This window comes from Myxine glutinosa, chromosome 3 (assembly GCF_964187855.1).
Source record: "Myxine glutinosa chromosome 3, kmMyxGlut1.1, whole genome shotgun sequence".
In the NCBI taxonomy this organism is placed as follows: domain Eukaryota; kingdom Metazoa; phylum Chordata; class Myxini; order Myxiniformes; family Myxinidae; genus Myxine; species Myxine glutinosa.
The window spans coordinates 110,203,517-110,229,686 of NC_136263.1; the positions used below are offsets into that span (position 1 = coordinate 110,203,517).

Sequence of the window (26,170 nt, forward strand, 5' to 3'; positions counted from 1 at the left end):
ACAGAAGGTGTTGAACGATCTGCACCATGTTAGCAAGCTTACCAACAGAGATCAGGTAAGCAAACTTACCAACAGAGATCGGGTTAGCAAACTTACCAACAGAGATCGGGTTAGCAAACTTACCAACAGAGATCGGGTTTGCAAACTTACCAACAACGGCCGCAGCAATGTACTCCGGTAACGCCTCCAGAGTGCTGGCGTCTGCGGAACACATTTCATGGCACATCAGCTCCATCGGAGGAGGAAAAATGATAAAGAGCAGCCATTTTATGCTCCGCCCGGCACAATCTCGCCAAATTCAGGTCAGTGCCGTCGGGGCTGCCATTACACCTTATGTTTCGTCTCACGCCGGTCCCTAGGCATGGAGGCATAGCTGCACTATTTCCTTTGGCAGGAACCCACTACATGAATGGCTGAACAAAGCTTAAAGAGCTTCTCTGCCCACAGTTGGAATGTGAAGTCATGTAAAAGTGCATCAATGCCGTACTCATCATATTCTTCAATATACATTCAAATTGGTAACTGCCAGTATTCACCACCTGCACAAAGCAAGGTTCACCCAGCAACATAAATATTCTCCCTCACAGAGAAACGTGCTTGTTCATTTATAAATACAAAATAAATTTTATGGCAGGTAGATGTGACGGAAATGTTTTGAGTTTCTACTCCAAAATCCAAAACGATGTCAGAAGGACAATGTAATATCAAAAGTGAACCAATGCTGTGATTTACAATTTCATTGCCAAGTTGCTTTTCTTGCTTTCTCTGCTTGTCAAACTACAGGTACAAACGTGTTCCACAAAGATAATTCCCTGATTTATCAGAACATAATTTATCATTAGATTACAGCAGGAGACTGGGAAGGAGTGACGCAGTGAAAGGTGTTGGTGGAAAAGAGGAGAGGGAGCCCTCCTGAGCTGTTGTTAATGTTGGAATACAGCAGGCCCAAACCAAAGCCTGGAATGGAATGTGGCCTAAATATAATAATTGCTTATCCCACAACACTTCTCCAGCATGGAAATGTTAGATGGCAAATCAAAATGTTAACTACTTGCAACTGCACACTGAACTCAAAGTTAAACCGAATATTAATCGTAAAAAACTGAGTGATGAATGTTGAGATCCCTTCCATTTTCTACAGTTGTGTTTCTTTGTCACCGTTGCTTTGCAATCCATTCCATTCCTCAGATTCTAATTTCAGACATAAACATCAGCTGCGTTAATAAGTGTGACTACAGGATCCTGGCCGTGTGTTCGCGGCCCTGCCAGAGCTGCACTTTTCACCGTACAGTAATGACACCCCAGAATGTGGAAGCAGGCCTTGCAGAGCTGTCGGAAGGTCCCCAGGGTCTGCCTTTGTGCTCTCTGAACGAGAAGGCACAAAAGGACATAAAACTATACAGCAACTATGAAGAAGCCAGCCAATCAATGACCTTCCTGGATCTGTCATTGGCAAACAGTCAAGGGAATCTGTTCACAAGATAAGCAATGGCATAGGCATCCTTGGTCGTGGCAGCTCCAAAATGCTGAATTATTATCAAAACCAACGAACCAAACCTTCAACAAGATGTATTCGTGAGATCAGTGGGACAGAGAGAGTGGGGTGGGTGAGAGGTTGAGCGGCAGATTGAGTTCCTTTGTGGAGTGAAGTGGCAATTCATAACCTGTAAATGAGGCAAGCTTTCTAAATAAGATGGTTGCCTCTCATTGGCATCTAGCTTTGTTTTGAAAAAATAGGAAAGACCCTTTTTCTTTTCTTTTTCTTTTTTGTATCCAAGATCGACGCTCGTGAAAGAGCTAACGTGAAAGAGCTAACGTGAAAGAGCTAACGTGAAAGAGCTAACATTATTCACACAAAAAGTCAAACCGAAACACAAAACACAAAAAACAAGGGGAGTGGCAGACAAGATGGGGAGAGAGGGGGAAGGACACAAACACAACATTTGAGAGCAGGGACATCGGGAGGACTTGGGGGGAGGTGGGAGAGGTATAAAACATATGAACACTGCAAGGACTCTGGGGTGAATTAGCGGGGGTAGAAAAGATCAAGGTTTTCGATGGGGGAAGATAAGAGATGGTGGTGAACAGCTGTTTTAAAGACCTGGAGGGAGGAGTGGGATTGAAGGGAGTGGGGGAGTTTGTTCCAGAGGCGGGAGAAAAGGGGAATGAAAGAGTGAAGGTGAGCAGAGAGCCAGAATTTTGGCAGTTTAACCATAAGAGGGTTGCTGGCAGATCTTGTGCGACCTGAAGGAATATTGGAGGGACAGAGCACAGAGAGAGCTGGGGGAGCAAGGCCAGAGAGGAGTCAGTAGAAGACAGAAAGACCACCAACCTGCCTGCGGTGAGTGAGTGAAAGGCCCTCGGAGTTAACTTCATCGCAGGAGATTCCAATGATTCTGAAAGCTTTGGCCTCAACAGCGTGAAGCCGAGCTAGGTGTGAGGCAGGAGCACCAGCCCAGAGGGGAGGACAGTATTCCATTGAGCTGAGGATGAAAGCCTTGTATGTGGTGAGGAGCTCAGGTGTGCCAAGGAAGGACTTCGCACGACGGAGGATGCCCAGTCGGCGACTGGCTTTGGAGGCCGAAACCTGACCAATCTTATAATTGATATTGTGTCTCTAATTTTCGAGATTGTATTTAACTAAATAATCATCACCAAAAATGGAATTCAAGGTGGTGAGTAGAGAACCAACTAATCATGTGAGGAGGTGAGCAAGACATATAGTGCTTATAGATATATAGAGATAAACAAGCAAGAGGCACGCTCCAAGATATATAGAGCAAGCATAGCCTATATATATATATATATATTTGATATAATAAGAGTGGGTGGTTGGGATTATACAGTCTAAAAAGAACAAAGGTGCTTCCAACCAAAAAGTAAAGTAGATCTACCCCTTAAATTTAACTAATAAGCAAGAGCAGGTGCAGGCTTCCTCAGGCCAATAGACCGGAAAGGAGTCATTGCATTGGGAATAAAAGCGGACACGTGCCGAGGGTCTATTTGCCTGACGAAGCCTGCTGGGAAGCGGGTGAAATGTTCTCTGAGACCTGGTCTGCTCTTGCTTATTACTTAAATTAACAGAGTAGATCTACTTTGCTTTTTGGCTGGAAGTGCTTTTCTTCTTAAAATAAATAAGAAAATTATATATTATATATATATATATATATATATATCTATATAATTATAAAATTGAAATCTTGCGTGTTTGTGTGTAACATTCGATCGGTCCGGGGGCGTGGCTTACCCCTTTGAGAGAGTAGTAATATCCACCATTTTATTAACTCGCATAGCTTTGAGGCCTGTTTTGTAGGCCCGTGGTGTCTTGCTCTCTCTCCCAGCTTTATTTCAAATCAAATTCGATATATCGTTTCATTTTTCACAGTCGCTAACATAGTTTTAGACTCGGTTGAAAAAAAACGGGAAGAAAATCGCGCCACGTTGATATACGAAAATACACCGCCTAAAATAACAGGCATACAGTATATATCTTCGTTATTTCATTCAACATTATTACCCGGAAGTAAAATATGTTTCAGGAAATTACCGAGAGATATTTCTTCGATTTTTTTTATTATTTATATGCGCATACACTTTAAATAGGTTTATTTGAAATCTTTAATTTTCACAATGTAATTTATTTGTCATTTGATGATCGGCAAAAATATGTTTCAGGAAATTACCGAGAGATATTTCTTCGATTTTTTTTATTATTACCGCTTCCATCTGATTTCATTTTTATCGATGGTTTTAGACTCGGTAAAAGAAATAATTGAGAACATTCACGCACACACGGGAAATTGCAGAGATATATTTTAAAAATCGCGCCACGTTGATATACGAAAATACACGGCCTAAAATAACAGGCATACAGTATATATCTTCGTTATTTCATTCAACATTAATACCCGGAAGTAAAATGTTTCAGGAAATTACCGAGAGATATTTCTTCGATTTTTTTTATTATTTATATGCGCATACACTTTAAATAGGTTTATTTGAAATCTTTAATTGTCACAATGTAATTTATTTGTCATTTGATGATCGGCAAAACGATAGCACAAAAACAATACTATTTCAGTATTTGCAGGAAGAATGTCGTATCAACCCTCCGACGGCGCTACGGACGCGGACAACGAATCACACCTCACGTCTATGGACGCGAATAGCAACATTCCTTCAAGTTCTCGTGCGGAAGCAGTATCTCCGAGGGGTGCTGAAACAGACGATGGGAGATCACGACGTCTTCAGCAGCAACGAGAAAGCCAAAGGAAGAGACGACATGCTGAAACGCCTGAGCAAAGGTCACAGCGCCTTCAGCTGCAAAGACAAAGGGCAAGGATGAGAAGGAGTGCTGAGACGGAGGAGGTGAGAGCGCAGCGTCTTCAGGAGGAACGAGAGAGAGTCAGCTTGCGAAGGGATGCGGAATCTGCAGAGGAGACGTCACAGCGCCATCAAGAGCAGCAAGAAAGAGATCGTATGAGGAGAGATGCGGAATCTGCAGAGGAGACGGCACAGCGTCTTCAGGAGCAGCGAGAAAGAGATAGGATAAGGGAAGTTCTTGAGACAAGGCAGAGAAACGCGCAGAATGCAAGAAATTTCACTTCTGCTGACGTCGGTGCGATGGACAAGATTTGTCCACATTGTAGAGCGCTTCTTTTCCAAGGTGAAACAGCTCATTTTTGCTGCACGAATGGAAAGGTGTCCTTGGGAAATCTGGGACCTTTACCCCATCAATTACACAATCTGTTTGCCGGCGATGGACCCACAGCGAACGAATTCCGCAGGAACATCAGACAATACAACTGTCTATTTCAAATGACATCATTTGGAGGAAGCCAAGTTTCTCCTCGGCATGGTGCATGGAGCCCATCGGTCATAATTCAGGGTCAAATACATCATCGTATCGGTTCCTTCTTGCCAAATGTGGATGAACAACCGAAATTCCTCCAAATTTATTTCTTAGATCCACATGACAGCGTACAGTTGAGGATGCGGATACTCACCAATGCTGGTATTCACCGTGATGTAGTTGGAGCATTAGAGACCGTGCTGAGACAAGTGAATCCTTACGTTCACTCGTTCCGCATGGCACGCGAGGAAATAGGCAATTTGCCAGAGGCGTTCGTTCTTATTGATCCCAACAGGAGACCAGCTGGTGAACATGAGAGGAGGTTCAATGGTCAAATCGCTGATGAAGTGGGTGTCGTTGTGAAGAATACTGTCGATCCTCAAGCTACAGCGCGTCACATTGTATTGAAAGCAAGAGGAGGAGCGCTGCAAAGTATTTCTGAGTTGCACCGTTCTTACGACACACTCCAGTATGTTCTCTTCTTCCCATTCGGAGATGACGGATGGCAGCCCGAAATGAACATGACCAATGGCAGGAGATTGACTGCCATGAAATACTACTCCTACCGAATAATGAACCACGAGGATGAGTTCAACTACCTCCTCAGAGGGGGGCGTCTGTTCCAGCAGTATCTTGTTGATATGGCAGCCAAAATGGAAGGCACAAGATTGGCGTTTATAAGACTGAACCAGGCATCGCTGAGGTCTGCTACATACAGTGGCTTCACTGATGCTCTCAATGACAATGACGATTTGTCCAACATTGGACGCCGCGTACTACTGTCATTGACATTTGTAGGGGGGCCGAGGTATATGATGGAGCGATGTCAAGATGCCATGATGTACGTAAGAAAATATGGTAACGCGACCTACTTCATCACTATGACGTGTAATCCAAAGTGGCCTGAAATCTCCAATAACCTGTTTCCTCACCAAAGTGAGAACGACAGACCGGATCTCATTGCGAGAGTGTTCGAGTTGAAGAAAACGGTGTTCATTAAATACCTCACTGGATCAGAAGGCTTCTTCGGGAACTGTATCGCTCACGTTGTGTGTGTGGAGTACCAAAAGCGAGGTCTCCCTCACATACACTGTTTGCTGTGGCTCGATGAAGCTTCAAAGCCGAGACCACAAGACTATGATCGATTTGTACAAGCTGAAATACCAGATCCCGATGAAGATCCAGAGGGACACAGACTGGTGTTGAAGCACATGATCCATGGTCCATATTGTTCCACAGCAACTGGATGCTGGAAGAATGGAGCATGCAGACACAGATACCCGTGGTCATATGCTCCGTACACACGGTGCAGAGACGATTCGTACCCCATATATAGAATAAGATCCCCAGAAATGGGAGGATTTGAAGGGCACCAAGAAGGGAGGCAACGACGACCTGTTACAAATCAGTGGGTTGTTCCCCATAATCTCTATCTCCTGAAAACGTTTGATTGCCACATCAACGTTGAAATATGCTGCTCTATAAAGTCGATCAAGTATGTTATTAAGTATGCCATGAAAGGTAGCGATCAAGCTACGTATGCACTGCGCACAAACGACGAGATAACGGAGTACTTGACGGGTAGATACATTGGACCTTCAGAGGCTGTTGCCTCCATTCTTGGATTCTCAGTCCATGACAGGAAGCCGGCCGTTATCCGTTTAGGAGTACATCTGCCAAATGAACAACAGGTATTTTTTGCTGGGAACGTTCGTAAACAAAGAAATAATCCCAATATGGCCAAAACCACGTTGACAGAGTTTATGGATCTTTGCAGACGTGACCATTTCGCTAAGACACTGTTGTACGTGGATGTTCCGAGATTCTATACATGGACCAAGAAGAGATGGCAACGAAGAAAACAGGGCAGACCGGTGGAGGGCAACCCTGGAATGTTTGAAGATGACATATTGGGACGAGTTTACACTGTTTCGCCGCATACTGGTGACCTGTACTATTTCCGACTACTCCTCCACCACGTGAGAGGGCCGACTTCGTTCGAAGTCCTGAGAACGTGTGATAATGTCATTCTACCCACATTCAAAGACGCTTGCAGAGAAATGGGTTTGCTGCAAGGAGACGCTGTCTGGCGCGAGACTCTGGAGGATGCTGAGAGGACACGCCTTCCCAGACCCATGAGGGATTTGTTCGTTGTGCTCCTCACACAAAGTGAAGTCGACAATCCATTGGATCTATGGGAACGTTTCAAGGACGCTATGGCTGAAGATTAGCTTCTAGCTCATCGACGATCTGCAAATGATCCCAATATTGCCATCAACGAGCGCCATCATGACTTGGCTCTATCGTATTTGCAGCAGAAACTGCAATTGTTGAACAGAACTGTTGCACATTTTCACTTGCCGACTCCAACGACTGTTCTTCGTCATGAAGGGATTGCCAACATTCACCTACTGAGAGAACTCCAATACGACACGGGGGAACAACAGCGAATCGTAGACGAAAGGCAGCTTCTGCTCAATGATGAGCAGAGAGTTGTCTATGACTTTGCGTGCGGTTGCATCCGCACGAATCAGTCATCAATGATTTTCATTGACGTGCCTGGAGGCACAGGGAAGACGTTTCTTATTAACCTGATTCTCTCTAAAGTGAGAGCGAGTGGAGAAGTTGCCCTTGCGGTGGCCTCATCTGGCATAGCTGCTACCCTCATGCCTGGTGGAAGAACAGCGCACTCAAGGTTCCAAATCCCTCTGACACCGAGGGAAGATGGCGTATGCAACATCGATAAAAATTCCACTATCGCAGACCTCTTTCGAAGTACAAAACTCATCGTGTGGGATGAGTGTCCTATGATCAGGAGAGAGAGTTTCGAGGCTGTGGATCGCACGTGGCGTGATGTATGTGACAAAGACGAGCCTTTTGGAGGGATCTTGACGATATGCTGTGGTGATTTCCGTCAACTTCTGCCCGTGGTGAAAAGAGGGTGTGATGCTGACGTTGAGAATGCGTGCATAAAGAAGTCCTACTTATGGCAGAGCTTTGGAATGTTTCACTTGAGAACTAATATGCGACTGACCGACGGAAGTGGGCAGTTTTCAAGATTTTTGCTCGACATCGGCGAGGATAGAATCGAGAAAAATGCGGATGATGAGATAGATTTGCCAGAGGATATACTGCTGACAGCGAGTGGGCTCGATGAGTGCATCGATACCATATATCCATCATTCGCCAATCCGATGGAGGTTTTTTCAGCAAGGTCTATATTAGTGCCCCTCAACGATATGATGCGAAACATCAATTCAAGATGCATCACAAGGTTCCCTGGTGCTAGCAAGGAGTATGCTGCGTTCAACAGTGTGACTGAGGGTACTGATGCGACGCACTTCCCAACGGAATTCCTAGATGCCGTTGAAGTCTCGGGATTGCCGCCGCACAACCTCGAGCTCAAAAAAGGATCCCCTATCATTTTGATGCGGAACTTGGACCCTCCGAAACTTTGCAACGGGACGCGCATGATTGTTGAGGACATGCTTCGAAATATTATAGTTGCGAGGATCATAAGTTCAACGTTTGAAGGCGAAACTGTAATGCTCCCTCGGATCCGACTAAATCTGTAGGAAGCTGAGGATATCCCTTTGCAGCGCTGCCAGTTCCCCATACAATCCTGCTTCACAATGACGATCCATAAGGCGCAAGGGCAAACTATGGAGAATGTGCTGGTCTACCTGGAGAAACCGGTCTTCCAGCATGGTCAGCTGTATGTGGCGCTCAGTCGAGGGAAGAGGAAAGAGAACGTGCGAGTTTATGTAAATGGAGGATCGTCGACAAAGAACATCATCATCAGAAGTGTCCTCTGACAACAAAATCGTGGTAGTCCACGGGTCGCGTGTTTTTTCTAAAAAAAAAAAACGTGATCGGAGATAAGGGCCGAAATCACGTGTCACAGATAAGTGATTTAGAACGCTGGAGAGGTGAGCCTTATGGCTTGCTGGCCCAAATAATCTCCCTGATGATGTCCAGCGTTCGCTTTAGTTCTATTCTCATATCTATTCAAACTGACTGACCCAACGGGTCATGGGTCGTCTATATATATATATATATATATATATATATATATATATATATATATATATATATATATATATATATATATATATATACATATATATATATATATATATATATATATATATATATATGTATATATATTATAATAGGCTATGGTCATTCTGTCTGTCTGTCTGTCTGTCCGGGGGTGTGGCTTACTCCGTTTACAGAGTAGCTCCACCCATTCTTGGAGAGGCTTCATGTAAACAAATATCCACCATTTTATTAACTCGAATAGCTTTGAGGCCTGTTTAGTAGGCCCGTGCTGTCTTTCTCTCTCACACAGGTTTATTTCAACTCTAATTCGATATATCATTTCATTTTTAACAGTCGCTAACATAGTTTTAGACTCGGTTGAAAAAAAACGGGAAGAGAATCCAATGAAAGTTTCCGTTTACAGAACGAAATGATTTCTCAAAGGCCTGTAAAATAAAGCCCATTCATTGAGTCACCCTTACGATTTTATCTCGAATTCAATATCTGATTTCATTTTTATTGATGGTTTTAGACTCGGTGTCAGAAATAATTGAGAACTTTCACGCACACACGGGAAAATGCAGAGATATACTTTTAAAAATCGCGCCACGATGATACACGAAAATACACCGCCTAAAATAACAGTCGGGGAAAATATCGACATATATTAAAAATTCGCTTTTTCTTTTCCGTTAAGATATATTACTTTTACTTTTGATGACAGTCGTCACAAAAACGACATATATTTCTTCGTTCTTATTTCATTCAACATTATTATCCAGAAGTAAAATATGTTTGAGGAAATTACCGAGAGATATTTCTTCGTTTTTTTTCATTAGTTATGTGTGCATACACTTTAAATAGGTTTATTTGAAATCTTTAATTTTCACAACGTAATTTACTTGCCATTTGATGATTACGAGACACTTCCTCTTGAGGACCGTGATAATTCATGCGTTGCGTGGAAACTTCCATTTCCAAAATGAATGAGACGGGAGAGGAGCAAGGAGCGAGGAGTTGGAGAGTGAGGAGCGAGGGGTTGGAGAGCGAGGAGCTAGGGGTTGGAGAGCGAGGAGCGAGGGGTTGGAGAGCGACGAGTGAGGGGTTGGAGAGCAAGGAGCGAGGGGTTGAAGAGCGAGGAGTGAGGGGTTGGAGAGCGAGGAGCGAGGGGTTGGAGAGCGAGGAGCGAGGGGTTGGAGAGCGAGGAGCGAGGGATTGGAGAGCGAGGAGATAGGAGTTGGAGAGCGAGGAGCTAGGGGTTGGAGAGCGAGGAGCTAGGGGTTGAAGAGCGAGTAGCTAGGGGTTGGAGAGCGAGTAGCTAGGGGTTGGAGAGCAAGGAGTTAGGGGTTGGAGAGTGAGGAGCGAGGGGTTGGAGAGCGAGGAGCTAAGGGTTGGAGAGTGAAGAGCGAGGGGTTGGAGAGCGAGGAGCTAGGGGTTGGAGAGCGAGGTGCTAGGGGTTGGAGAGCGAAGAGCTAGGGGTTGGAGAGGGAGGAGCGAGGGGTTGGAGAGCGAGGAGCGAGGGGTTGGAGAGTGATGAGCGAGGGGTTGGAGAGCGAGGAGCGAGCGGTTGGAGAGCGAGGAGCGAGGGGTTGGAGAGCGAGGAGCGAGGGGTTGGAGAGCGAGGAGCGAGGAGTTGGATAGCGAGGAGCGAGGGGTTGGAGAGCGAGGAGCGATGGGTTTGAAGAGCAAGGAACAAGGGGTTGTAGAGCGAGGAGCGAGGTGTTGGATAGCGAGGAGATAGGGGTTGGAGAGCGAGGAGCTAGGGGTTGGAGAGCGAGGAGCTGGGGTTGAAGAGCGAGGAGCTAGGGGTTGGAGAGCGAGTAGCTAGGGGTTGGAGAGCGAGGAGTTAGGGGTTGGAGAGTGAGGAGCGAGGGGTTGGAGAGCGAGGAGCTAGGGGTTGGAGAGTGTAGAGCGAGGGGTTGGAGAGCGAGGAGCTAGGGGTTGGAGAGCGAGGAGCTAGGGGTTGGAGAGCGAAGAGCTAGGGGTTGGAGAGGGAGGAGCGAGGGGTTGGAGAGTGAGGAGCGAGGGGTTGGAGAGCGATGAGCCCTCGTTGGAGAGCGAGGAGCGAGCGGTTGGAGAGCGAGGAGTGAGGGGTTGGAGAGCGAGGAGCGAGGGGTTGGAGAGCGAGGAGCGAGGCGTTGGATAGCGAGGAGCAAAGGGTTGGAGAGCGAGGAGCGATGGGTTTGAAGAGTAAGGAGCAAGGGGTTGGAGAGCAAGGAGCGAGGGGTTGGAGAGCGAGGGGTTTGAGAGTGAGGAGCTTGGGGTTGGAGAGCGAGGGGCTAGGGGTTGGGAGAGCGAGGAGCTAGGGGTTGGAGAGCGAGTAGCTCGGGGTTTGAGAGCGAGGAGCTAGGTGTTGGAGAGTGAGGAGCGAGGGGTTGGAGAGTGAGGAGCAAGATGTTGGAGAGTGAGGGCCGATTGGAGCGGAGAGTGAGGAGCGATTGGAGAGGAGAGTGAGGAGCGATTGGAGAGGAGAGTGAGGAGCGATTGGAGGGGAGTGTGAGGAATTGGAGAGGAGTGTGAGGGATTGCAGAGGAATGTGAGGGATTGGAGAGGAGTGTGAGGGATTGGAGAGGAGTGTGAGGGATTGGAGAGGAGTGTGAGGGATTGGCGGGGAGTGAGGGTGGAGAGAGGATAGTGTCAGGTGGAGAGGAGTTAGGGGTCACATATTATGTGAAATAAATAAATTGTGTTCATTACACCATTTCTGGATCTGATGAATTGCCAGTAACCATTTTGTAAAATTTAATGTGCCGCATCTAAATCAAGATGTCCATATGTCACACACGTCCATGCCCGTGGGACTGCAGCAAGAAAAAGAACGGGATGGGAGAACAAGACCCTCGACGAACGTGATCACAGACTCGCACAGGATGCTGCTGCAACAACGATGAGGGTTGGAGAGGAGTTAGGGGTTTTGAGAGTGAGGAGCTAGGGGTTGGAGAGTGACGAGCTAGGGGTTGGGGAATGAGGAGCTAGGGGTTGGAGAGTGAGGGGCCAGGGGTTGGAGAGGAGTGAGAAATTGGAGAGGAGTGAGGGGTTGGAGAGTGAGGAGCGAGGGGTTGGAGAGCGAGGAGTTGGAGAGTGAGGAGCTAGGGGTTGGAGAGTGAGGAGCTAGGAGTTTGAGAGTGAGGAGCTAGGGGTTGGAGAGTGAGGAGCTCAGGGTTGGAGAGTGAGAAGCTGGGGTTGGAGAGGAGCGAGAAATTGGAGCGGAGTGAGAAATTGAAGAGGAGCGAGGGGTTAGAGAGCGAGGAGCGAGGGGTTGGAGAGCGAGGAGCGAGGGGTTGGAGAGTGAGGAGCGAGGGGTTGGAGAGTGAGGGGCGAGGGGTTGGAGAGTGAGGGGCGAGGGGTTGGAGAGTGAGGAGCGAGGGGTTGGAGAGCGAGGAGCGAGGGGTTGGAGAGTGAGGTGCGAGTGGTTGGAGAGCGAGGAGCGAGGGGCTGAAGAGCGAGGAGCTAGGGGTTGGAGAGCGAGGAGCGAGGGGTTGGAGAGCGAGGATCTAGGGGTTGGAGAGTGAGGAGCGAGGGGTTGGAGAGTGAGGAGCTTGGGGTTGGGGAGTGAGGAGCAAGGAGTTGGAGAGTGAGGAGCGATTGGAGAGGCGAGTGAGGAGCGATTGGAGAGGAGAGTGAGGAACAATTGGAGGGGAGTGTAAGGAATGGGAGAGAAGTGTGAGGAATTGGAGAGGAGTGTGAGGGATTGGAGAGGAGTGTGAGGAAGTATTGGAGAGGAGTGTGAGGAAGTATTGGAGAGGAGTGTGAGGAAGTATTGGAGAGAAGTGTGAGGAGGTATTGGAGGGGAGTGTGAGGAGGAGTGGGATTGGAGAGGCGTGAGGGTGGAGAGAGGAGAGTGTCAGGTGGAGAGGAGTGAGGGGTCACATATTATGTGAAATAAATAAATTGTTTTCATTACACCATTTCTGGATCTGATGAATTGCCAGTAACCATTTTGAAAAATTTAATGTGCAGCATCTAAATCAAGATGTCTAAATGTCACACACGTCCATGCCCATGGGATTCCCACGGGTGACCCCACTAGTATATATACATTATACATACACACAGTCGGACCCCACTATCCTCGATTCCGCTATTCGCGGAATCCGCATATTCGCAGTTGATAAGATGCAACATGTTTCTCTATTCGGGGAAAAATGTCCACAAATTCGTGGGGTTTTTTTCTTTTTGCGGCTGTGTTCTGCAAAATCGCGGTTCCCCCCCCCCCCCCCCCCTATTCGTGGCCATGTTCCGCGAATTCACAGTTTTTCAAGGGCGCAAAAAAATTCACGAGCCGCTAGCTTGACATCTATAAAACCCATCTTTCGCCACCCATACATAAAGTAGCTGGGCATACGCAAAAAAACATCCTCTACAAGCCGCGAGCATTACCTGCTGTGTGATATGCGTTTTCATGGCTTTTGCAGCCGCAAATTTTAGCTGGACTATAATCGAGAGCTTCGCAGGATATCCCACCAGATGTGTAAACAAGTCAACTCCGCGAATTATAGAATGCAAACGCTTCATTAAATCGATTACAGTTTGCAATTTACGGTAAAGCATTATCAGAGATGTTACTCAATTAAAACGCTTTGGGGGATGTTCCATCAGCGATGAAAACAAGTCAACCCCACAAATTATAGAATGCAAATGCTTCATTAAATCAATTATTGTAATTAGCAGATGGGCTCAATACCCACAATGCTTGCAATCCTACATATAGTACAGACTGTCCTCGATCTCGATCATTGTTCTCGTCCCGTTGCTTTGACCTGTGTTTTTGGTTTGCTCTGCTCATCGTTCAATAATGGCTCCTAAGCGCAAGACCAGTGCCGGAGATGCATCGACTCCCAAGAGGCAGAAGAAAGTCATGAGCCTTAGCCAGAAAGTGGAGCTGCTCGACTGGCTTTCGAGGAGAGAGTGCGGCCTCTGTGGGCAGGCATTATGCGTCCACGAATCCACTGTTCGCTACATACGGAAGAACGAGAAGGCGATTCCTGACTATTTCAGCGAGCCCTGTATCGAGTATGATGGTGGTGACCCATGTCCGGGATGTCCACATAGGAAGGATGGAGAAGGCTCGCAGCATATGGATTGAGGACAATGTGCAGAAAAGTATGCCTTTGAGTAAACCTCTTATTCGCTAAAAGGTCAAACAAATTTACGATCATCTGTCTGGCGTGGGTGGTGCCAGCACAAGAGGTGCACCGAGCAATGATGGTACAAGCAGCTCGACTTCATTCACTGCAAGCAGGTGATGGTTCAATCATTTCAAGGAGCGGTACTGTCTCAAAAATGTGAAGCTCTCAGGGGAGCGTGTCTCCGCAGACCACAAGGTGAAAAAAGCGTTCCCTGCTCAACTCACGAGACTGATCGAAGAGAAGGGATACCTCCGAGGGCAGGTGTTCAACACTGATGAGACTGGCCTCTTCTGGAAAAATACACCCACGAGAACTTTCATCTTGAAGGAGACAACATCAATATTAGATGTATCATAATATATCTTATTATAATAAAGCAAACGTATATGGTTATGTCGTGATGTCGTGATGTTTGTCGCTATGTTTATTTGCGACGAAAACGTCTTCTTCTTCAAATAAAATGACCACCCTCTTAATTAACCCTCTTAATTCCGTTAAGACTGCTGAGACCCCTCAGACCTTTGATGACCCTTTAATTCCCCCAAGACCTCTGAAGACCCAAAATACCCTGAAGACCCCCAAAGATTCCAAACACCCCAAAGACCCAAAATACCATTCAAGGCCCTGAGGCTCAAAAAGACCCTGAATACCCAAAAATCCAAAAGACCCCGAAGACCCAAAACACCCAGAAGACCTAAAACACCCCAAAGACCCAAAACACCCCGAAGACCCAAAACACCCCGAAGACCCAAAACCTTGGATCTCCTTGCCTTCCACCTTTTGCCCTGTTCATGTGACTCGTGGTTGTCCCTCTCAGCCCTCTCCCCGTTGGTATTTTTGTGAATATAAGATTGTTCTTCACGGTTCCGTTTAAATATGTTTAAACTTTCCCCTGCAGTGTTTTATTCAGTAGTTTATCACAACATGCTGTTTTTCTTCCTATTTAAAAGGCTCTTTTCAATTTCCTCTTCAACTCATCCCACTTAACAAAAAAATTAAATCTCTTACAATTCTTCCTCACAACATGCTCTAAATTCACATTCATTCCAACCCTCCTCTATCGTTCTTAAACGGATCTCTAACTTGAAAATCACAATAAACCCAATTTGTTATAAATGTTCGTCTTTCATTAATCATCCACTTTTTAAACTCCCCCCTTGCCCCTCCCCTCCAAATCTCCCCCCTTGCCCCTCCCCTCCTAAACTCCCCCTCACCCCTCCCCTTCAAACCCCCCAAACCCCTCCCCTACCATCACTCTCCAATTCTACCCCTTCCCCCTCCTCCTCAAAGCTGCCTCCTCCCCACTTCGTCTCCCTTCTATCTCATACCTACACCTCCCCCAACCTTCTACTTTCCTCTTCCCCCCCTCAAACAACCCCTCACTGTGCCTCATCCCATCATCATCAAACCTTTCGTCCTCCTCATCCTTCCCTTTCTTGTAACTCTTCTGTAAACTCTGACACACTATCAACTGCTCTCCCTACCTCCCGCTCTCATCCTTCATCTGACCCTACCCCTCCCCTCCCCTGTCCTGCACCCAATGCTCCCCCTCTCTCCTCATTAACGGTATGGACCAAAAACATACAGGGCCTTCTCTCAAACCTGTTTGATCTCTCCATTCAGGTTGCTTCTGACAATCCAGACATGATCTGCTTAACAGAAACTTTCCTCCTTCAAGATGTCTCTGATTCCTTAATATCTCTTCCTGGTTACTCCCTCCTCCGATATGATAGACCTGAGCCTCGACCTGGTGGTGGGATTGCTATCTTTATCAAAAACTCTCTTCCTCACTCCCCTTGCACTGCCCTCTCTCCACCCCACTCCCAGGAGTACCTCTGGGTATGGCTTCCTATCCACTCCCACCTTTTGTTCATATGTGCTCTGTGCCGTCCTCCAAACAGTGATGATTCCATGTACATTTAGCTGTCTGACAACATGGACCAACTTCTATCAACCCATCCCAACTCTCTCTTCCGCATATGTGGCGACGTCAACTGTCATCATGCCAGCTGCCTGGGTGTGGGTTCCTCTCTCACCAGGCATGGCAACTCAGCAAAGGACTTCTGCGACTCATTGGGACTGACACAATCTGTCAATTTACCGACCCGGATCTCAGTCAATGGAGTATCTTCTCTTCTCGACTTGGTTATGACAAACTTCCCTGCAAATGCCTTCTGCTCTTCTTCTGTTCCAATCGGTTCTTCTGATCATTTGCTTGTTAAAGTGGACATCTCTCTGGCCATTCTCAGAGAGCCTCCTCAGCGTCGATGAGTCTGGCATTTCACTCAGGCCAACTGGCACGGTCTGCAAGCAGCCGTCAATCATCTGGACTGGTCTCCCATCTCTACTGCGTCTGACATCAATTCTTCCTGGGAATTCTTCCAAAGCAAACTGCTCTCTCTCATGCACAGATTTATCCCATCTCGTCTTCAGTTGTCTTACTCTTCCTCCCGTCCAAGGTACACTGAATCTTGTGGTGAGGCAGTTGTCCTGAAACAACTTGCCTTTGCCTCTTGGAAGGCAAATCCAACTGAAGGCAATCTCAGTTCCTTCCACCAAGCTCAGAACAAGTGTGTGTCTATCCTCAGGAGTGCGAGGAAGCACAATCTCTCCACACTCAAGAATGAACTCTCAAACCTGTCTCCTTCCTCCTAATCCTGGTGGCATCTGGTCAAATCCGTTTCTGGTGTTTGTTCCCCCTTGATCCCCTCCCTTACCTCAAATGGCTACACAGTTGACACCGCACGTGACAAAGCCAAATGCCTCAACTCTGTGTTTGCCTCAAAATCTTGTGTCCCAAACCCATCTCTCTCTGTTCCCACCTTACCCAGTCGAACCAAACTTCTCCTGGACGCTGTGCCCTTCTCTTCTGACAAGGTGGAGAAGTTTTTGTCAAACCTCGACTCTGATTCTGTAACTGGACCAGACGGCATCAGCCCATGGGTCCTAAAATCCTGCTTTGCCGCTCTATCTCACCCTCTCTCTGTTCTTTTCACCCTTTCTTTTGCTCAAGGTCATCTGCCAGCATCTTGGAAATCAGCAAACATTAACTCTTTACACAAAAAATGTGCAAAAACAGATCCTTGCAACTACAGACCAATCAGTCTGCTCCCAATTATCATCAAAGTCATGGAATCCATCATTGCTTCAGATCTCAAATCCTTCCTCTTCTCCAATGGCTTGATCTCCGATCATCAATTTGGATTCAGACCAGGTCATTCTACTCTGGACATGTTGCTTCTGCTGTCTCAACAATGGATGGAGGTCCTCAATGCCAAACAAGAAATCAGAACTGTCTCCCTTGACATATCACGTGCCTTCGATACGGTCTGGCACCCATCTCTGCTCAACAAAATCTCCTCCTATGGTATCCATGGAAATCTCCACGCATGGCTTGCGGACTTCCTCTCTGGTCGTAGTCAACGTGTGGCCCTGAATGGATTTCTCTGATCTCCCCTCCCTGTTCTGGCTGGAGTTCCCCAAGGTTGTGTTCTGGGCCCTGTCCTTTTTCTGGTCTTCATCAATGATCTCTCTGACTCTCTGGAAAATCCTCTCCATCTCTTTGCTGATGACTCCACTCTCTGCCGCTCCATTCCTCATCCCTCAGATCGGCAGTCTGCAGCCCCCTCACTCTCTGCAGACCTGGACAAAATCACAGACTGGTCAAACAAGTGGAACATGTCTTTCAATCCTCACAAATTTCACACTCTTACAATGTCTCTCCGAAAAGACCGATGGGAAAACCCTCCCATCTGCTTTCTCAACAATCCTCTCAAAGAAGTTCTGTCACTCAAGCTTTTGGGTCTCACTATCTGCCATGATCTTTCTTGGGAAAACCACATTTCCAAGCTGGCCTCCAAAGCCAGTCGCCGACTGGGCATCCTCCGTCGTGCGAAGTCCTTCCTTGACACACCTGAGCTCCTCACCACATACAAGGCTTTCATTCACAGCTCAATGGAATACTGTTCACCCCTCTGGGCGGGTGCTCTTGCCTCACACCTAGCTCGGCTTCACGCTGTTGAAAGCAAAGCTTTCAGAATGATTGGAATCTCCTGTTATGAAGCTAACTCTGAGGGCCTTTCACTCACTCACCGCAGGCAGGTTGGTGGTCTTTCTGTCTCTACCAACTCCTCTCCGGCCATGCTCCCCCAACTCTCTCTGTGCTCTGTCCCCCAAATATTCCTGCAGGTCGCACAAGATCTGCCAGCAACCCTCTTATTCTTTTGCTCAAGTCCAAAACTACCAAAATCTCGGCTCTCTGCTCACCTTCACTCTTTCATTGCCCTTTTATCCCGCCTCTGGAACAAACTCCCCCACTCCCTTCAATCCCACTCCTCCATCCAGGTCTTTAAAACAGCTGTTCACCATCATCTCTTATCTTCCCCCATCCAAAGCCTTGATCATTTCTGCCCCCACTAATTCACCCCAGATCCACGTTTTTGAAATTCCAACTTCTTTCCTGGAAGTCCTTGCAGTGTCCATATGTTTTATACCTCTCCCACCTCCCCCCAAGCCATCTCCCTCCCACAGTTCTCTCGTTGTCCCTGCTCTCAAATGTTGTGTTTGTGTCCTTCCCCCTCTCTCCCCATCTTGTCTACTGTTCCCCTTATTTTGTGTTTTTTTTGTGTCGGTTTGACTTTTTGTGTGATTAATGTTGGCTCTTTCACGAGCCTCAATCTTGTATACAAAAAAAAAAAAAAAAAAAAAAAAAAACACCTCGTAGACCCAAAGCACCTTTTCTCCCGCCTCTGGAACCAAAGACCCAAAACACCCAAAGACCCAAAGACCCAAAACACCGTGAAGTCCCAAAACACCGCGAAGACCCAAAACACCCCGAAGACCCAAAACACCCCAAAGACCCAAAACACCCCGAAGACCCAAAACACCCCAAAGACCCAAAACACCCCGAAGACCCAAAACACCCCAACGACCCAAAACACCCCGAAGACCCCAAAACACCCTGAAGACCCAAATCACCCCGAAGACCCAAAACAGCTTGAAGTCCCAAAACACCCCGAAGACCCAAAACACCCCGAAGACCCTAAACACCCCAATGACCCAAAACACCCCGAAAACCCAAAACATCCCGAAGACCCAAAACACCCCGAAGACCCAAAACACCCCGAAGACCCAAAACACCCCGAAGACGCAAAACACCCCGAAGACCCAAAACACCCCGAAGACTCAAAACACCCTCAAAACCCAAAACACCCTGAAGACCCAAAACAACCCGAAGACCCAAAACATCCTGAAGACCAAAATCACCACGAAGACCAAAAACACCCTGAAAACCCAAAACACCCCAAAGACCCAAAAGACCCTGAAAACCAAAAAGACCCTGAAGACCCAAAAGACCCCGAAGACCAAAAATACCCCAAATACCCAAAAAGACCCAAAGACCCTTAAAGACCAAGAAGAACCAAAAGACCCTGAAGACCCAAAAGCCCCTGAAGACCCCAAAGACCCAAAAGACACCGAAGACCCTTAAGAGCCAACAGCCTCTGAAGACACCAAAGACCCAAAATACCCTGAAGACCCAAAACACCTCAAAGACCCAATATGCCCTTAAAGACCCAGAGGATCCAAAAGACCCTGAAGACCCAAATGGCCCCGAAGACCCAAAACACAATGAGGACCCAAAAGACACCGAAATGTTCAAAGATACCTACCCCTGTGAAACGACATGTGGTGAGGTGCGCGGAGCACGCCGAGTCACACTAGTATATATTATGACAAGGATGGCTGTCCGTTCGTCTGTTCTCTGTTACGCTGATTGGCTGTGTGAGGCTAGGTGCACTGTGATTGGCTCCTGGTCAGATTATCGTATATGCTTATTAAAGGCTGATATTCGAAATCTGATTCAATATTTTTATGACTCGTGGCTTAAATGCAGGGTGTTTCAAAAATATTGATACAACTTTGACATACTGCTATTTCTTTATTTTTTGACCTATACCGTTTTCCTTTTCACGGTTTGGTGGTGTTATCGTGGTATTTGTTCGCTGGCATTTCTACCTCCATAGTTCAAATATGCCATTGACAGTGAAACAGAAGACAAAAGTGATGGCTCTGTGGTATGAGACTAAATTATATGTATGCACCCGCCGGAGGTTATGCTGGGAATACGACCTCAGAACACGTGATAGACCCACAAATTGTGTCATTCAACGTATTGTGAAACAATTTGATCACAAGGGTACAGTGAACAACCCGAGTAAGAGCAACAATGGCAAGTAAACCAGCATCAGCCAGCATCAGTAACGAAGAGCCAAGCCAACATCGACGCCGTGCGGGATTCTGCAGTGGACAGTCCCAAGAAGTCCCACCGCCGGCGCTCCCAGGAGCTGGGCATCAAACTAACATCAGTCTGGCATGTCCTCACTAAGTAACTGAAGCTGTTCCCATACATCATCTCTATTAGGCATAAACTGAGTCAAGATGACATGAGAAGGAGACTTGATATGTGCAATTGGCTCAGTGACAGGATGGAGCAGTACCAAAACTGGAACAACCTGATGTGGTTCAGTGATGAAGGCCATTTCCACTTGAACGGTGCCATCAACAACCACAACAACATTTTCTGGGGGGCAGAACCACCTGAGACTTACAGGAAAATTTGACAGAACTTTGGATTCAGGATCAATGCGTCTGAACCACGGAGGGGCACACATCGAGAACGTCAATTACAAGGATTTTGCGTAAATGCCAATTTCAGACCTTGGCCTCTCACTAACTCTAGCAGTGACTTACTGCAATAACACTCAGTGAGACAAAATACCATGTCATAAGCTTTCTAAAAATGTTTGGTTCACGTTCCTGAGGTTTCTGTTTCTTTGTAAATAAACGTTTAAAGTTGTATCACTCTTTTTGAAACACGCTGTATATACACTACATGACCAAAAGTTTGTGGACACCCGAACATCGAACATTTCATTCCAAAATCATGGGCATTAATATGGAGTTGGTCCACCCTTTGCTGCTATAACAGCCTCCACTCTTCTGGGAAGGCTTTCCATTCGATGTTGGAACATTGCTGCGGGAATTTGCTTCCATTCAGCCACCAGAGCATTAGTGAGGTCGGGCAATGATGTTGGGCGATTAGGCCTGGCTTGCAGTCGGTGTTCCAATTCATCCCAAAGGTGTTCGATGGGGTTCAGGTCAGGACTCTGTGCAGGCCAGCCAATTTCTTCAACAGCAATCTTAACAAAACATTTCTGCATGGAACTCACTTTGTGCACAGGGCCATTGTCATGCTGAAACAGTAAAGGGCCTTCTCCAAACTGTTGCCACAAAGTTGGAAGCACACAATCGTCTAGAATTGTATGCTGTAGCGTTAAGATTTTCCTTCACTGGAAGTAAGGGGCTGAGCCCAAACCATAAAAAACAGCCCCAGACCATTATTCTTCCTCCACCAAACTTTGCAGTTGGCACTATGCATTCGGGCAGGTAGAGTTCTCCTGGCATCTGCCAAACACCACATTCATCCGTCGGACTGCCAGATGGTGAAGCATGATTCATTACTCCAGAGAATACGTTTCCACTGCTCCAGAGTCCAATGGTGGCGAGCTTTACACCACTCCAGTAGACGCTTGGCATTGAGCATGGTGATCTTAGGCTTGTGTGCGGCTGCTCGGCCATGGAAACCCATTTCATGAATCTCCCGAAGAACAATTATTGTGCTGATGTTGCTTCCAGAGGCAGTTTGGAACTCGGTAGTGAGTGTTGCAAACGAGAACAGAAGATTATTACGCACTACATGCTTCAACACTCGGCAATCCCATTCTGTGAGCTTGTGTGGCCTACAACTTTGCGGCTGAGTTGTTGTTGCTCCGAGACGTTTCCACTTCAAAATAACAGCACTTACAGTTGACCGGGGCAGCTCTACCAGGGCAGACATTTGATGAACTGACTTGTTGGAAAGGTGGCATCCCATGACCGTGCCACGTTGAAAGTCACTGAGCTCTTCAGTACGGCCCTTTCTAATGCCAATGTTTGTCTATGGAGATTGCATGACTGTGTGCTTGATTATATATACCTGTCAGCAATAGGTGTGGCTGAAACAGCTGAATCCACTAAGTAGAAGGGGTGTCCGCATACTTTCGGTCATGTATTATATATATATATATATATATATATATATATATATATTATATATATATATATATATATATATATATATATATATATCAGTCACTATGCGACCTTCATATCATCAGTGGAGAACCGCCAGCAAGGTGTCCCATACATCTGCTGCTGCACCTTGCTGGGAGCGATAAGCACCGCCTGCCACACGGTAACGTTATCTCTGGTATCCACTCATCATATGGAGTCGACCTGGTTGCGGTTGGGGAGTTACTAATAATGGTATCTGTAATCTGGTTCTCCAACCTAATGAGCGGACAACATGACGTCATCGCCATGCATGTCCGCATTGCCTGCAAAGCTCCAGAGGAACCATCTAGCAGTGCGTCATTACGGATTATAAATTCAGATACTGTCACAAGTGCATGCAAAACTCACAGTTACCGACCTGGTTTCGCCCTTGTTGGGGCTTCATCAAGGCAACGCAGTGAGGCTTCCATACACTTGTAACTCTGTGAACCTTTCGGTTTTTATATCAGTCACTATGCGACCTTCATATCATCAGTGGAGAACCGCCAGCAAGGTGTCCCATACAGCTTCTGCTGCACCTTCTGGGAGCGATAAGCACCCGCCTGCCACACCGGTAACGTTATCTCTGGTATCCACTCATCATATGGAGTCGACCTGGTTGCGGTTGGGAGTTACTAATAATGGTATCTGTAATCTGGTTCTCCAACCTAATGAGCGGACAACATGACGTCATCGCCATGCCTTCTGTACGTTTTCCAGAAGTATCTCTTTATTTTGCACATTAGCCAAATTTTTTTTAACAAAAACAAAAGTTAAATTACGACTGGGATTACGGACAGTAAAATTACAGTTCAGTACTTCGTGTAACCCCCACGAGCATTCAGGAGAGCACGTACACGTTGAGGCATGCTGTTCACGAGATTTGCCAAGGTTTGGACAGGAATCGCTTGCCATGCAGTGACAATAGCCTGCTGCAATTCGCGCAAAGAGGTCGGCTGCTTGTCCAAGTGGTCGATTTGACGCGTTAATTCTGGCCACAAGTTCTCTATTGGATTCATATCCGGGGACATGGCAGGCCACTCCATATGCTCTAACACCATGGTCAGCAAGAAAGTGTTGGATCATGCGAGCGCGATGAGGCCGTGCATTGTCATCTTGGAAGACAAAGTTTCCTCGAAAGGCTGCACGAGCAAATGGAAGCAATGTTTCTTCCAGAATGGCCCTGTACTTGAACTGGTTCAGGTTTCCATTCAGAACAACCAGGTCTGTTTTTCCCCCTGCATGAAAAGCAGCCCAAACGGTCACCCCACCACCTCCAGCTTGGACTCTTGGCATTATACAATCTTTGTTGTAAGCTTCATGCACTTGTCTGCGCACTCAGACGCGGCCATCTTGACGATAGACCAGAAATGTAGCCTCATCACTGAAGATCACATGATTCCAGTGTCCTGGCTGCCATTGACGGTGCTCTCTGGCCCACTGCAATCGGCGCTGGCGGTGTTGTCTGTCAGGCGAGGCTTTCTCAGGGGTCGCTCGGCACGATAGCCTGCTTGAACCAGTCGTTGGTTGACTAGCCTTCTGGATACAGGCACATTCGTCAGTTGCTGCCACTCAGCCCTAAGCCGATTAGCTGACTTCGTATGGCCATTTCGGACTAACCGGTGCAGCTGGTGATCATCCCTCTTTGTGGTTCTGCAGGGACATCCTGGCCTCGGTATTGGAGTAGGGATACCCCTCTGAGCATTTAGTTTCAGGATCTTTGACACCTGACCTTGAGTGATGCCATACTGCTGAGCAATAGTACGCTGTTTCATGCCGTAATTTCGTAAAGCCACCACTCCATGACAAACAGCATTGTCAAGTTGACGGACCATCTCCAGAGGAAGCGGCAATAACTTTTGGAGACGTGCAGCAGTTGTTTTCCACTAATACAGAACGCAACAACCCTTGTATACCCGACTGTGAAGCCAATCATCAAATGCACCTGTCCATACATTTTGCCACGCCACCTGTGATATAATCCTGTTGTTGACTTCTTGCTGCGACAGACTATCAGTGACATGGTTCTTTTAACAAATAAATCACCAAAGTGTAAAATAAACTCACCAGATTGATATACTGAGTTAAGAAAGTAAGCCCAAGTCAAGAAAAAAAAAATTCCATATTAAATGCCAAGTCTGTATGTATATATATATATATATATAATATATATATATATATATATATATATATATATATATATATATATATATATTTTATATATACTGTATATATATATATATATCTATATATCTATATATATCTATCTATATATATATATATATATATATATGTATATATATATATATATATATATATATATATATATATATATATATACGTATATACATATATATACAGTCACGTGAAAAAGTAAGTACACACCCCATGTAAAGTTTTGACTTTTTCAACATATTTCAATATACAGCTATTTGATCTTCATTTCAACAATATTGACAGATAAAGGTGATATAATATAACAAATATCATGAAACATTTACATTTTGTAGTCCATTGTATAATTTAAATATCCATAAATGCAAATTTCGCATGTGGAAAAAGTAAGTACACACCTACATTTATCACAACTTCAAATACCTAAAATTAGAATCAGGTGCACCACCTCAAGTGTAAATGATTAGAACATCGTTAGAGAGGATCTTGGAGGAACCTGTCTTATTTAAACCTCAGACATTTAGTTTGGTTTGCTCTTTGTTGTTGAAGTGTGCGGCGTCACCATGCCTAGATCAAAAGAGCTCTCTGAGCCCTTCAGAAAGAACTGTTGATGCCACTCTTGCCACTGTTGATGTCAAAGTGCACGAGTCCTACCATTAGAAAGAGGCTGCACAAATTTGATCTACATGGGAGGTGTGCCAGGAGGAAACCTTTGCTGTCCAGAAAGAACATCAGGGCAAGACTAAAGTTTGCAAATGAACACTTTGGCAAAGACCAGCACTTCTGGAACAATGTGCTCTGGACAGATGAGTCAAAGGTAGAGCTATTTGGCCACAGTACCAGAAGACATGTTTGGCGAAAACCAAAGACAGCATTTGACCACAAGAACCTGATACCAACTGTAAAGCATGGTGGTGGAAATATTATGGTTTGGGGCAGCTTTGCTGCATCAGGGCCTTGGCAGCTCACCATCATAGAATCCACTATGAATTCTTCATTGTACCAGAGGGTGCTTGAGGATAATGTGAGGCCATCTGCCGAAGTTGAAGCTCAACCGAAGGTGGACCTTGCAACATGACAATGACCCCAAACATATCAGTAAATACACCAAGGAATGGCTGAAAAGAAAGAAATGGAGGGTTCTGGAATGGCCAGGTCAAAGCCCGGATCTAAATCCCATCGAGATGTTGTGGGGGGATTTGAAATGAGCTGTGCATGCAAGTAACCCCTCAAACATCGCACAGCTGAAAGAATTCTGCATGGAGGAGTGGGCAAAAATTTCTCCCAGTCGATGTCAGAGACTAGTAAACAGTTATAAGAAACGCCTACTTGAGGTTGTTTCTGCCAAAGGGGGCAATACCACCTATTAGAGCCAAGGGTGTACTTACTTTTTCCACATGTGAAATTTGCATTCATGTTCATTTAAATTATACAATGGACTACAAAATGTAAATGTTTCATGATATTTGTTATTTTATATCACCTTTATCTATAAATATTGTTGAAATGAAGATCAAATAGTTGAAAAAGTCAAAACTTTACATGGGGGGTACTTACTTTTTCACGTGACCGTTGTATATATGGAGTGCACTCAGAAAGTATTCAGACCCCTTCAGTGTTTTCACATTTTGTTATGTTGCAGCCTTATGCTGAAATCGTTTAAATTCATTTTTTCCCTCATCAATCTACACTCAATACCCCACAATGACAAAGAGAAAACAGGATTTTAGAAAGTTTTGCAAATTTATTAAAAAGAAAAAAACTTAAATATCACATTGACATAAGTATTCATACCCTTTGATATGACACTTGCAATTTAGCT

At 46.0% G+C, this 26,170-nt stretch overlaps 1 protein-coding gene across 2 annotated transcripts in view; it reads right to left on the minus strand.

The window, feature by feature from the left end:
• Window positions 1-26,170, minus strand: part of SYT1 (synaptotagmin 1) — a 730,486-nt gene that overhangs the window by 408,487 nt on the left and 295,829 nt on the right. For both annotated transcript variants that reach the window (XM_078774459.1, XM_078774453.1), the window contains exon 3: window positions 151-201. The gene's annotated coding sequence lies outside the window, so the exon portion shown is untranslated. The remainder of the gene's footprint in view (window positions 1-150; window positions 202-26,170) is intronic.